General features: G+C 35.2%; 1 long non-coding RNA gene across 1 annotated transcript; it reads right to left on the reverse strand.

Moving 5' to 3' along the window:
* Positions 1-10228: 10228 nt before the first annotated feature.
* On the reverse strand, positions 10229-13642 carry LOC148791329 (uncharacterized). Its single transcript, XR_016076119.1, has 3 exons — positions 13361-13642; positions 13143-13229; positions 10229-10538 (listed from the first exon to the last, which is right to left on the reverse strand). It is a non-coding gene; the product is annotated as an uncharacterized LOC148791329 (long non-coding RNA).
* Between the last annotated feature and the right edge of the window lie 1126 nt (positions 13643-14768).

The following is a 14768-nucleotide window of genomic DNA, read 5'->3' on the forward strand; positions in this document are numbered from 1 at the left end:
AAAACCGTTGAACAGGTTGACGGGTCGATGGTTTGATCGCCCGAGTCAATAGGTTGTTGACTTTTTCAATGGTTTTTGGCCAAAAATTGGGTTTGGGGTAAAACGAAACCACTTGCTTAGACAATTTCCGGGCCAAATGGTCCGACCGTCTGGATCAACAACGGTTCGAAAACCTTGGAAAACAGTATTATTGTGAAAATTACAACATAGAAACTGTAGAAAACCATTTACAAAAAAAAAGAAAGTAGAAATTACATAAAATAACAAAAATATAAAATAATATAACAAAAATTATAGAAAACATAAAAAATTAAGAAAGGAGAAATTATAGAAAAATAACGAAAAAGAACACAAAAAACAAAAACATGAATATGGAGAAACAGATTTATATAGGTGAAGGGGCTCACATTGAGTATTTCATCGCAATTGGCAATGACGTTGGAGTGGGAGCTCATGTACCTCATCATTCCCAATGCATACAATTACAACACCCAGCCCAACCCCTTGAATTCATCTCTGCGCCCTCTAATTTTTTGGTTTGTTGAGCATCTTACTAAGAAGTGAATGTGATTTTTCGATTTGTTGAGCATCCACTAAGAACTTTTGATGTTGTTTCCTACCACTTCGAGAGAGCTATTGATTCCTTAATCGATTTGATCACCATTTATAATTATAAATAATAGGAGAAAACAATGTTTTAAAAAATAATTTGGAAATGGAATCGTTTTGGTCACTGATTTTTGGGTCAACAATCCGATTATTCGGTTTAAACAGACGGTTCGTTTTGACAAATAAATAAAAAAAAATAAATAAATAAATAAATAAATAGTTAAAAATAAAAAATAAAAAATGGTCAAAACCATTGAACAGGTCGGCAGTTCGATCGCTCGGGTCAACAAGTTGTTGACTTTTTCAATAGTTTTTGGCCAAAACTGGGTTTGGGGTAAAACAAAACCGTTTGCCTGGATAGTTCCCAGGCTGAACGATCTGATTGTCCAGGTTAACGGCGGTTCGAAAAACATTGATGATTTCTTTTCTCCCATTTCAAACCGTCATTGACTCAGACGGTTGGACCGTTTGGCTTGGGAACCGTCCAAGCAAGCAGTTTCGTTTTACCCCAAACCCGGTTTTTGGCCAAAAGCCGTTGAAAAAGTCAACAACCCATTGACCCGAATGGTTGAACCATCAACTCATCAACCCATTCAATGTTTTTTGACCGTTTTTTATTTTTAATTATTTTTTATTTTTTAATTTGTTTGATAGAATGGGCTGTCCGTTCAAACCGGAAACCGGTGGCCAGAACGGTTCTATTTCCGGGTTGTTTTTTAAAACGTTGGTATTTGTCTACTAGAAAAGACGAATGAGGTGACCGATAAAGAGAGTGCCATGGAAATATGAAGAGGCTAATGGGTTATCTGTTGGATAACCATGACCCAACCCACCCAAACCATTAAGCCTCTCCCTTGTTGGGTTGCCCAACCCACCAGACCCGGGACTAAATGGATACAACCCAACCCACCAATTAATGGTTGGGTTGGGTTGAAAAATTGCCACCCCTATGCACATATGCATATTTTTTAATAAATTATACATATATGAATGCATGTATACATATACACACGAATGTATATCAATATTTAGTGTGGGTTAATTGACCAACCCAAGCCCAACTCAAGCTTAGCCCATGTTTGAGCCCAACCCAAATGCACCAAATTTTATTGCAGGCTAGGCTTGGGGCTGAATAGTTCGGGCTTGACCTTGGGTTTGGGCCAAACTTGGGCTTTAGGTCCAATTTTTTGGGGTTGGGCTTGGGTTAAGCTAAAACCCAAACCAACCCGTCAGACTTGCACCCCTACCTTGTACTTCGGAGTAGTAACACTTAAAGGCCTCAAATTTCGATTACAACAATTAGGTGTCCTGTACTTTCGAAAATCAACACTCAAGACCAGCCATTGGCATTTCATCATTTTTCTAGAGCATGTAATGTCATGTATGCCTTGAAGCATTTCAAACTTCCAAAGTTAGCCTTCACATATTTTATGAGAATGTTTTGCCCTCTCCACTATTGAGTGCCTAAAACCCTAGTTGTCAACCCTTACATTCATATTTTCATTTTCAAAATTGAATTAAGCATTTAAGTAATGTGCATCAACCTTTCTGCATTGAAAAACATATATCAACCTACTAAATTGTGAATAGGCATTTTGGTAATTTTACCACTCATTATAACATTGGTTAGTGACACTATACTTGAGTGTTGATTTATGAAAGTGTAAATACACGGTATCTTCTCTTTTTCTTTTTTTGTTGTAATTTTCCTTTTGATAATACTAGTGTAAGGTCACATGCCATGCATGTGTACAAGTAAAGGATGAAGATATAAGGGTCCATTTGGCTAGTGAGGGAATAGGGGTCTAGAATTGGAATCAGACTGATTCATTTTGATTTCAACTTTTCGTTGGGCGGAATCGGAATCTCATTTCCATTATTGGATACTAGTGGAATGGCATTCCCCTATTTGAGGGAATGGGCCATCTCCCTTCCCATGGGAATGAGAATCCATATTCCATCTAATTCTGATCCCATTTTCTGATTCCAATATGAACCAAACAAGTAAGGGGAATATACCATTCAAATTCTGATTCCGAAAGATTCAAATTCTAATCCCAATTCCAATTTTGACTATGAACCAAGCGAACCCTAAGTTAATGTTATATGGTTAAATTTAACTTTGACATGCACAAAAACTAGATAAGTATTAACTTTATATGGTATAGATAAGCTTTAATAAAAATAAAATTAAAATACCAAGAATCTTATATGGCCATAAAATAAATGTTTCAACCAAAATGATCTTATATGTTGTTCATAAAATTTGCCATTTTAGACATAAAGTATAACAAATATTAAAGAAGACCAAGACACATGTATATACTATTAATTATATAATCAGTTTAGGCCTTAACTTGGTAATAAATAAAAATAAGTGGTCTGAACCGAATTATTATTTGTGATAAAATCGTAGATCCAAACCTGACAAAAATTAGTTTGGTTAATTCGGTTTAGTGGGACAGTTCTGACCCATTGATAACCTTAGTAGATAGAAACTAAAAGGTATGCCTAAATAATCATGGTAGCATTTGTCAAATCTTTTTAGAAAGATCTTCCAACCAAAGACTTACCGAGTTGTGGGGTATTGATTTTAAAGATAAAGATAATTTGGTAAGTGGTTTGATATAGTGGGTTCCAAAAAATACATCTAAAGGCTATTTATCATGTGAAAAAACTCAAAAGCTTTATTTAAAGCTTCCTTCATGAATTTCAGTCTTTTAAAGTCTTTTTGGGTGTCTTCCCTTTTTTTTGCTACTAAATAGAAAATGACCAATTTACAGTCTTCCATCGAAGCCCAAAACAACACATGGAAAGACTTCCAAAATGCCACATATGTAAAACAACTATTGGTTGGTAAGTGACCTAAAAAAGTAAAGCAATATGTCAAAAATAAGAATTATTGGAATATTAGACCCACGAGTAATGCCTCGTGGGTGTGGAAAGGAATATTTGGCGCAAAGGACATACAAAAAATGAAAAGAATGTGTTAGGAGCTAGGAAATGGAGAAAATTCCTCCTCCATGATTTATGGTTGGACTTGGGTCCGATTATCCATTTATACTACCTATAAAGGAGCAAATGCCCCTTTTTTATGGAATTTTCATTGGACGCTTTCTATCCCTTTGCCTAAGCATACAACGGGCATAAAGAGGGTACGTATGTCCTTTACTCTCACTTTAGAAACTGCCCACTTATAACTATTCAGAAACTGTCCATAAATTATAAATAGTTTTGTCTTAAGGATATTGTCATGTGCAAATGCACGTACATGTTTACTAGTAAAAAGAAATGAAGATATCAATGATATACAAAACCTCTCTACTCATTTCCTTTCTTCTTTTGTGTCCTGCTCTTTTCTCTTCCCCTATCCATGGATGATATTAATGCTCTTAACGAAGCTTTCTATTACATGCTCCAAGGGGTTAATCAAGCTTTTGTTGACGTAGTTGATCTTCAACCCCATATTCCTCCCAATCTGCATGAACAATGGCAGTTCTCTTTTATATGCACACTTTTTCCTCGCCTAATTGATCAATTTGCGGATTTCAAGCAAGGTCTATATAACTTATGGAACCTCAGCCCTAACATACTTTTAATAGCTCCCTTTCAACGAAGTCATTTTTGCCTTAGGTTTAGATATGAAGATGACTTTTTTAGGATTTGCCATCATGGCACTTGGTTGTTGAATGGCCAAAGGATAATATTAAAACCGTGGATCCTAGGTACCTCAATATGACTGGAACTTGCATTAAGTTTGGATCCAACTTCATGATCTCCCATTTGAAATCCTATCAGAAGATATAGGGAGATCAATCATAGAAAGAATAGGACCAGCCCACCCTTTCTATGTGATCCAAAATTATATTCAAGTAAATGTGTGTATTTCTATTGAGGAGCGCCTTAAAATTGGGTGTTTTTTTAGCACACAAAATCATGTTATTTTTTGTTATGAAGACTTGCCTTGGGTTTGTTATCTGTGTGGAAGGGTAGGCTATGTTTTTCATCAGTGCTCCCAACCTCTTCCCTACACAAATGGTCATTTGTTTGATAAGTTTTTCAACCGTAGAGTCATGAGCAATCTAGGGACTTAGCTAAGGGTTGAGCTTAACATGCGTTGAAATTGGAAGCACTTAAGTTTCAGGGATTTTGTTCATATCCCAACTCCACTAGAGAACCATCCTAATCTAGCCTCTAATTTGCTTATCCTTGAACCGACTAACCAACCAAACCAGCCTCCAGATAGTTTTGATAATGGTCTAGCTCTTTTGCCATCTAACTAACCAAATTCAACTTTAGAGTTTGGTAATGTGAATCCTCTTATCAAAATCTCCCATGAGACTTATTGGTTTGCATTACAGACCCAGTGTATGCTTTATCATCTCCTTTTCTAGAACACTCTGGGTACTTACTTATCCTATCGACAAAAAAGAGCTCGCTTAGATTTTCTTCTTGGACTTGAAGTTTTCTAACAAGCCAGACTTGCCTATTTTCGATCGTCCAAAATCCTCAATGGACCATTCTCCTATAGATAGGGTTATTTTGTTTAACCGTATAGAGACTGAATCCACTAAACTGATAGAGATTCCTGCTCAAAATATGGATGACATAGATTTTCAATATATTGGGCAAACAAAGCCGATATGTGCCTTTTTCTTGTTTTCCCTGCACTTTTTATTCAAAAGGGCTGTGGTGGCTAGTCCTTAACAGCCACACCACCACTAATGTTGTTATTGAGTTAGAATTGCCATAGGGTTGCTCGTACTAAGGCAGTTCAAGGACTTGGGGATTTGCTTCACTGACATCAAGTATTCTAATTCTTATTTAATTCCCCCTGAAGGTCGGATCAGAGGATTAATTGTGATTTGGAAAACTAAGCTCCAAGTGACTCTTTTGTGGTAAGTACAAGATATGTTTTCCTAAAAATTTTTGTCTCTTATTTTGGATCAATGGGTCTTGGGTTTTATTTACGGTCCATCCATTAAGGTCTATAGAAGTAAATTTTGATCTACTTTGAAAACAATGGTTGGAAACTATAAACTTACCTTTTGTTTTAATAGGTGATTTCAATGAGGCTACCTCGGTTGAAGTTCTAGACTCGAGCTCCTCTTATTCCTCTCATAGGACAACCTCTTGCCAATATAAGAACCTTATTCTTGATCTTAATCTTTTAGAAATTGGTATTCAAGGTGGGGTTTGTGCTAGTTAAATAAGAGAAGAAGTGGGCATTGTTTGAATCAAACTTTAAATAGAGCTCTTGCTTCCCCTAATTGGATTCCCACTTTCCTGAATGCTACTCTTAGTCTAGTGTCTCATTGGGGATTATATCATCATCTGATCATTCTTGGTCTTAATCCTTGAAAGTTTCATCATCCAAAACCTTTTAAGTTTTATGAAATGTGGTTATCTCATGACTCATGCAAAAGAGTTACTGAATGTGTTGTATAAGATCCTAGCCAAAATAATTATGAATCATCTCTCCATACTATTTTGGATAATTGTATAGGACCAACCCAGGCAACTTTTGTCTCTAGCCGTCAAATGATGGATAATACTATTATCACTCATGAGATGCTCCATTTTCTTAAACAATACCGTAGGGGAACTGGCTATGTGCCTATAGTAGTCCTATTTATTGAAGGTTCTTTAGACTATAGTTTTTTTAGACTTTCATCAAATCATTTATGAATGTATCTCCATGGTTTTCTTTTTAGTCCCTATTAATGATATTTTAAAAAGGCCATTTTTCTCTCACTAAACGGCTGAGACAGGAGATCCTTTGTCTCCCTGTCTTTTTATTTTAGATATGCAAGGTCTGTCATGTATGCTTTATAAAGCTAAGAAAGAGAATAAATTAAAAGGAATCCAAATTTCCTCTCATAGGGAGGAGTTGGACAATTCGAAAGACATTGTCCTAGTTTCAAAATCTCCTTGGACAGAAGATCAATTTTGATAAATCTAGAATTCCCACTTAGCTGGGTTAGAAATAAACATCATAACCTTAACTATATTCTAGATAACCTCAAAGCCTTATTCTGTCGGTGCTTCAAGTTCTTTTTTCTAGAAATTGAATGCACCCAAATTGCATGATATTTTCAAGGAAGTGGGTTATTTGGTTAACAAAAACTCTAATTATCCAATGGACCAGGTCCCTTTGGATCAAATGTGATAATGGGTTCAAACTTTTAACCCAACCGATGTCTTATAGTCTCAAAGATCTTTCTATTTAGGCTATCATCTCTAATGACAATTGGGACCAATACTTCCTCAATAATGCTTTGGATCTAGCGAAAGTGTCTTAAATCCTAAATACCCCATCTATCATGAGGATTCTTGTATCTCTTGGATCTGGTTGCCGCATTCCTCAGGAAAATTCTCTACCAAGGCAGCTTATTCCTGACACCAAAGGAACTTGGTAGCTCCCATTTTTGGTACCCAAAAAATATGTTTTAAATGGATTTAGAAGCGTCCTATACCCCTAGATATCAACTTTTTATATGGAGCATTGCAAACAATTTTGTTCCTATGAAACATAATCTTTTTTCCTCCCCACAAGATCGTCAATGTTGCTTATGTAATCAAAGTGAGGAGTTTGTTTCTGGTTTCCCATTATTTTTTGAATGCCCTATTTCTTAAGCCATTTTGCTTGCTACTCCTTGGAATATTAATCTGACGAGGCTTTTTTTTTTTCAGAATTAATGGTTGGATTGCTATAATGCTTTAATTTCTTCTTTGCTTCACAAAAAATATGACTTGGGCAGTCCTAAGTTGGTATACTCTTGCTCTTTATTATATTTGGTTTTCCAAAAAATGAGAAATGCTTTAAGGGTAAACTTCTCTCCTCACATTAGTTATTAATGAAAACATTCTCTTTTGCACAAATTTCACTACCTTTAAATGTTTCTATGAGTCTTGTTATTTTATGACAGAAATTTCCCCTAGAGATGAACAATCTTACTATTTTTATCATTTTTATGATGGTAGTCTAGGATCATCTTTATTTATTTTTGAAATAATTTGTCTTTTAGTTAACTTATCTTGTTTAGGTATTGTTAGGGGTAAAGCTACAAATTTGGGATCTAGGGGATGCAAGTCGGGCAGATTGGGTTGGGCTTATGGTCAACCCAGGCACGACCTTAAAATTTGGACTTAAGGTTCGAGCCCGAGGCCAAGCCTGATCTTCCCAATCGGACCCCAACCCACACTATAATTTGATGCACTCAGGTTGGTCAATGAACCCTCTCTCTCTCTTTCTCTATCTCTCTCTCTCTCTATATATATATACATACATACATACATACATATACATATGTACAATTGGGGTAGGCCCAAGCCTGGCTTGAAAAAGAAAAAGCCCAACTTCTTGGGCCCAAATCCAGCTTGAAGATAAAAAATCCAAACCTAGCTCATGCAAAATTTTAGGTTGGGCCGGTTCGGGCTTAGATTGGGCCTGCCCAAGTTGCACCCCTATTGGGATCTATTGAAGAAACTGAATTGTTTGCCATCAATCAAGGAATCTATTATGTGCTTCAATTGCAGAAACAACATATCTTGATTTCTTCATATCCCTATCGGTGGTTCAAGCTTTCCAGTCTAAAAGTTCTTTACCTTGGTCTTGCCTCTAGCTTTTGTCCAAGACCAAACTTCTATTATCAAAGTTCAGCTCGATGTCCTTTTTGTTTTGTAAATAGACAATATAATGTCATAGCACATTTAGTGGCCAATTGGGCCAAAAAGCTCTTCGCATGACTACTTTTCTCTTGGTGATTATTCCCCAGGGATACTAGATGTAAAAGACTTTGTTACATTTTTCTAGTGGTTAATATAGATCTTTTATCTATAAACAATCCACAATACAAGTTTGGGGCCTAATTAAGGAAACTACTTATATCCCGATGGACAATGAAGAGACTATCTACTGACGATGATGTAGAGCATAGGAAAAGAAAATACATACAGTTAGGCCTAGGTCATAGGAAAAATTAAGCTACCATGTGTTGGTACTTATAAAAAATAGGCGCAACAAAGTTTACCAAAATAAGCATGTGAATTTGGGGAAGATTGTAGAAATTGCCGCTATGGCATTTGACAAATAATATCACAAAAAATTCTAGACGCCCAAAGGGAGAACCTAAGAAGGCCAAATCAATGGGTCAAATAGAATCTAGGAAAGAAAATGGACTGAATTCATTTGGATGTATAGCAAGGGATTATACAAGTTGAGTTCTAATTGATAAAGTAGGTGCAAAGGAATTGGATAAAGTACGTTATTGTGTGTGGCCTATTCGCAAATGTGGAGAGAAGGCAACCAAGTGTTGGATTGGATGGCAAATTTCAGTCAATTGGGTTTCTTTTTTCGAGTTTATTTATGGGCTTCCTTGCGATTTAGACTTTATTTATGCTATGGACTCATGGGGTAGAGCTTTACTATGCTAGGTTTCTCTTCCTTTACCAAGGAAAATTTATGATGCCGGAAAGATATGGTATTGGAAGAGCTTTAATCAATCAAAGCCCACCCATGAATTTTGGTAAATACCATTTGATTGGTTAATGAGTTTATGATACTAGTTGGTTTGTCACAAATTTTTTATATATGATGTATTTTGGTATCATAATCGAACCTTTTCTATATAATAAAAAAGTAACATAATATTTCATGTTTATGGTATTTATGTAGTACAAGAAAAACGTTTCACAAGTGACCATCTTGCCATCTTCTTGAAAGTCTTAAGCAATGTTTGGTTTATTGATGCGAGTCTCATTCTTTCAATTCTTATTCATTATGGGCAAGAGCAAGAACAAGTCATGTGAGATAATTTGGTTACAAAATTATTGCCACGGGCTTCATTCAATTTAGAACGAAAAATGGGTTCATGGCATAAGAATTAGGCTAACTTGTAGCATGAAATATAAGGGTGCCTCATACTGTTCATTTTCAATATTAAAATAAAAAAAACTCAATGTTGGCTCAGTTGTGTAAGCATATGTTAATAGTTATTAATCGTTAGTAAAAATATATGCCGGTGGTTTTTGAGACATAGGCTGACAATCTATGATCACTAGAACAAAGTTTCTTTGAAAAAAGAATAAATGATATGGGGCACAATTTTATGATGTTTTACTATATTTTGACTTTATTAATATATTATCCTTATTGAATATACTCTTATCAATTTGAAGAAATAGTTAGATATTTTGTATTTCTTTCATGTTATTAATTTTATTTTTAATTTCACAAATTTTAGACTCTATGTCTATATTGAAGCTCCAAGCTTCTTTTCTTCATTTGCAAAGCTGCCTATTCAATTCAACAAAATAATTTTTTTTTAACTAGATTTAAATAGGTACTAATTAGACTTGTTCATGGGTCAAGCTTGAGCTTGGATTTTGTCAAAATTTGAATAGTCCTAGCCCAAAATCTGAACCCAACATAGTGTAAAGTCAAGCTCTAAACCTGACATGTGAACATGTCTAGTGCTAATTGCTTAAAAAATGAACGAAAATGAAAATTGTAACCAAATGGGTTCAAAATTTATTTTCATTATTGTCATAAAAAATCTTTTTTTTTTTGAAAAAGAAGCATTTAGTTGGTAGTGACATTTTCTCATTTTACTCATTTTTTGTAAGAAGAACTTGTATTACGAAAAATAAACACCAAACAACAAACAAACCCAACCAAACCAAGAAAAGTTAAAAAAGCACATAAATAAACAAACAACGGAGGAACTAAACAAGTAAAATACACTATGGGGGATGGAGACTTCCATCTTGCATATCAAAGTTCGGATCATCTTGAAGGAAATTAGTAGGGGGGGGGGGGTTTCCAATAGGTAGAAACTTGGCCATATAGACCCCGAGAAGCCAAAAGATGAGTCAACGCATTTGCCTCTCTTTTAACAAAATGAAAGGAGATAGAGCTTCCGCATAACCTGTTGTTATCCAAAATAGTCCAAATAGAAGGAGTACAATCATAAAAGTATTAGTAACAATTTTGGAATCATTTCTAGGGTTTATTTGGTTTATAGTCAGAATATCGGAATGGAAATCAAAATTCTTTAGAATTGGAATCAGAATGGTCTATTTCCATAACTTGTTTGGTTCAGACAAGAATCAAAATGGAAATTGAAATAAATTGGAATGGGATTTCATTCCCAAGGGAAGAAGAGGGAATGACCATTCCCTTAAATGGGGGAGTGCCATTTCACCATGAATGAGAATGAAATTCCAATTCTGCCCAACCAAACAGTTGGATATGAAATCACCCATTCCAATTCCAATTCTAGACCCCTATTTGTGCGAACCAAATGGGACCTTGTTATTGAAAGAATGAGCAAGGAGGAAAAAATGTTCGGTTCACATGATATCTTGTACTTCTTATGCTCTTATCATTTGCCCAATTTTCTTAGGTTTTCTTGATTTTCATTCCTGTATGCATATATAAGAAAAAGAATGAATCACTTTGTATCAAACTCACATTGTCTGCACCCACGTTGCAAAAAACTTTTTGCAACAACAAATAGAAAATTGCCACGTTAACTTAGCTTTTGGAATTCCAACTTAACAAAGTCCTAACTTAATGGGAGTATGAACTTTAAAAAGTTTAATTTTATTACCCGCTCTTTAGACTCCCTTTACCATTTCCTCTCCCTTAGCCCATGCCTCTCCAACTCTTCTCTTTCCCTCATCCGTCACCATTTCTTCTTCCCCCACCTATTTCCCCATTGAATCAAGACAATAGAACTATCATCATCATCATTTCTCTCTCTCTATCTATCTATCTATCTCCTTCTTCTTTCCTCTCTTTTAACCACCACAACCAATTGATCAAAACATAATGTTCATCTTCATCACTCTAATTATTATTCTATTTAGTTTATTGACAATATATGATCAGACTAAGCAATAGTTTTTAGAGCATCACACAACTTGCCCTTATTCAATGGAGATATACCTCGGAACCCACAAGACTCAACGACTTTTAGCTGGGAACTGATGGATAGCCATTCTCAACACAAGTAGATTTGTCTAGGAGTATGATTTTTGGGGGCAAGGTTTTAAAAACCAACCTATAAATGAAATCATTCTAGCTACCAATTTTCAGGTCAACGGTTCAACTGTCTGGGTCGAACGGTTTGCATTAGGGCAAATATTTATATGAGAAAGGAGAATTGGAGAAGAGAGTCAATAGATTGTTATTGGTTGAGAAAGAAGAAAAGAAGGAAATAAAGAAAGGAAGGAGAAAAGAAAAAGGGAAAAGGAGAGAAAGGAAAGGAATGAAGGAAAAAGGGAGGGAGAGAAGAAAAAGGAGGAGGAGGGAAGGAGGGAAGAAGAAGGAAGAGGAGGAAGATGATTCAACACTCATTGGTGACAATAATGGCAACGGCGATGGCGAGGCGGCAGTAATAGGCACAGATGACAGATTTGAGATATGAGTTATTGGATCTCAGACCTGAGGTCGATTTTCCTCGGATCTTAGATATGAGGTAATTTCTCTACAATTTCTTCTTCTTCTTCTTCTTCTTCTTCTGTGTGTGTGTGTGTGCTGGATCTTAGATCTGAGCTCATGTCTCAAACTCTCAGTTTCTCCCCTCTTTGCAATTTTCTTAAATTGTGAACTACTACTGTCCGGGTCAAACGAGTCAATGGTTCGACCACCCAGGTCAGCGGTTTTCTAACAAAACCAACGGTTTTTGAGTCAAGAACGGGTTAGGGGTGAAACGAAACTGATTGTTTGGACAGTTTTCGGGCCAAACGATCTGACCGTTTGGGTCAACGAAGGTTCAAAAACATTGCTTGGGGGTATTTAGCAATTTCAGAGGTACCCTCACAATGGAAAGTTGTTAGCAAAGGATAGGGAAATATTTGTCTTTAGGGACCAACATCTAGGGTGGATTTGAGCCGAGCTTAGCTGAATACTTTGCTTTCGAGTTTGACTCTCTAAAATAATCTTAGGCTTGAGCTTGAACTCGATTCGAGCTAGAGACTTGATTTCGAACTCGGCTCGGTTCAAAGCTCGCAAGTTCGAAATCATCTTGGCTCGAGCTTGACTACAAGCCAAGTTTTATCTAAAAAATAAAAATTATACATATAAAAATATATTTTATTTTACATACAAAAAATAAGAATTATAAAAATAATTTATTATTATACATATGAAAAATAAAAATTATTTTATTTTACATACAAAAGTTAAGAATTATAAAAATTATTTACTATTATACATAAAAAAATATAAATATTATTTTGATAAATGGTGCCATGTCATTACCAAATCAACATTTATCCCGTCATGCTTATTCGTACGCATAGGTATCCACAAAAGTAGGTCTTGATCTATGTGCGCACCAACCGTTGGGGGAAGCTTCATTTTAATGCTTCCCCCAACGACTGAGCATTTATTCAATGTTCTGTTAATGTGGCGCCTAATGGCTCCTAATTGTCAATAAATGATTTATCAAGTACTTTTTTTGGTTTTGAAGACAAATCAAGTACAAATATTTATTTAATAAACAAAAATTATACCAAATACATACGTTATTCTTGCCGGAAAATACCCATTTCTCTATGCACTCCAGATCATACGTTAACCTTGCCGAGACCATTAAGATCTCTCATGATTTCTGGCAAAAAAAAAAGGTGAAACATCAATTTGATCCATTCGTCAATACCTAGATACCAAATTCCAAATTCAAGGAAACCCAAAAAGAAAATTCAAACGCAGGATCTTAAGAGATAAGATGGAAAATCTTACTGAAAAATGCTTCAATCAGAGAAAACCCGTAATAACGCCCAAAATCTGGTATGGCCGCAATTTAAGAGCAGACGTGTTGAGGATTCGATTGAAGGTTGGGGATGATGTTGTTGGAGCTTGGAAGCTGAATGTTTATTTTGAATTCATTTCGGAAAGAGAGAACACGTGGTTTAATATGAGGAGAAGGAAGAGAGCCTAGAATATTGCCCTTCCCTTTCTCTCTCCATATGGGTCATTTTTGATTCATTTCTTTTCTATAATTTTGCATGCCAATTTTTCTTCGTGAAGTCACTGTACCTTTTTGGCTTTTACGAGGGGTGAGCATTATTTGGTTAAAACCAAAATATTGAATTAAAATTTTTGTTTTTTTAGTTTTTGGGTAATTCAGTTCGACTAGTTTGGTTTTTGGTTTCGGTTTTCATACTTAAAAATTCGGTTAACAAAAAAAATCGAATTAACTGAAATTCATTATATAATATGTAATATATAATATACAATATATAACATATAGTATATAATATGCTATATATTTATATATTAATATATTATAATAGAATTCAATTTCATATATATATATATAATATTATATGTTATAATATATAATATTTTATATATTAATTAAATTTGGTTTTTAACCGAAATAACCAAAAACCGAATCGAATTTTTTGGTTTCGATTTTCTTGTAATCCGGTTTCGATTCAATTTTCATCTTTTTATTTTATTTTTAAAAATTTTAATTTATTCAATTTAGTTTTTAACTAAATAAACTGAATGCTCACCCCTAATTGCTACGGATCTAGTTATTTTGTTTTGCTCAATCAAACTCCCAAAATATATAAAATCGTAGTTGAAACCCTCCAAAGGTAAACCAACAAGAGACCTCAATCTCCTAACTTGGATTCGAACGAGTAGGAGGGAATAGTACCGACGACAACAGATTTGATGTTCTCATTGTCTTGTTCTTCTGAAGGGGTGACGATGGGGACAATATCCACCATATTGGGCAGAAGAACATTAGGTGAAGACGAAGGAAGTGGAGATTTGTGAAGAGGAATGGAAGGGCATTCACCCACAACGATGGAGGTGCATGGACTACATTGATGGTCCTCTTCGATGAGGAACTGTTCATGTTCGTACTGATAATTAAAGGGAGGACATTCACCAACGGTGGAGGAAGTAGGCAACGAAGAAGAAGCCCGTTGGGTTATTTTGCCTGAGCCTTCGATGAGGAACAGATTATTGTTGTACCTGTATAGGTATAGGTACAGGTAAAAAATGAGGGAGTACGGATATCGTCTGAATAGAGGTACAAGGGTATTTTACAAAATTTTGAAAAATATATCAATTACATGGTGTTACATGTGACCAAAAATTAACGATAAAATAAAGGTAGAGTTAGTCAATTTTC

Source organism: Nelumbo nucifera, chromosome 5 (assembly GCF_055504915.1).
Source record: "Nelumbo nucifera cultivar China Antique chromosome 5, China Antique-T2T, whole genome shotgun sequence".
Lineage (NCBI taxonomy): Eukaryota > Viridiplantae > Streptophyta > Magnoliopsida > Proteales > Nelumbonaceae > Nelumbo > Nelumbo nucifera.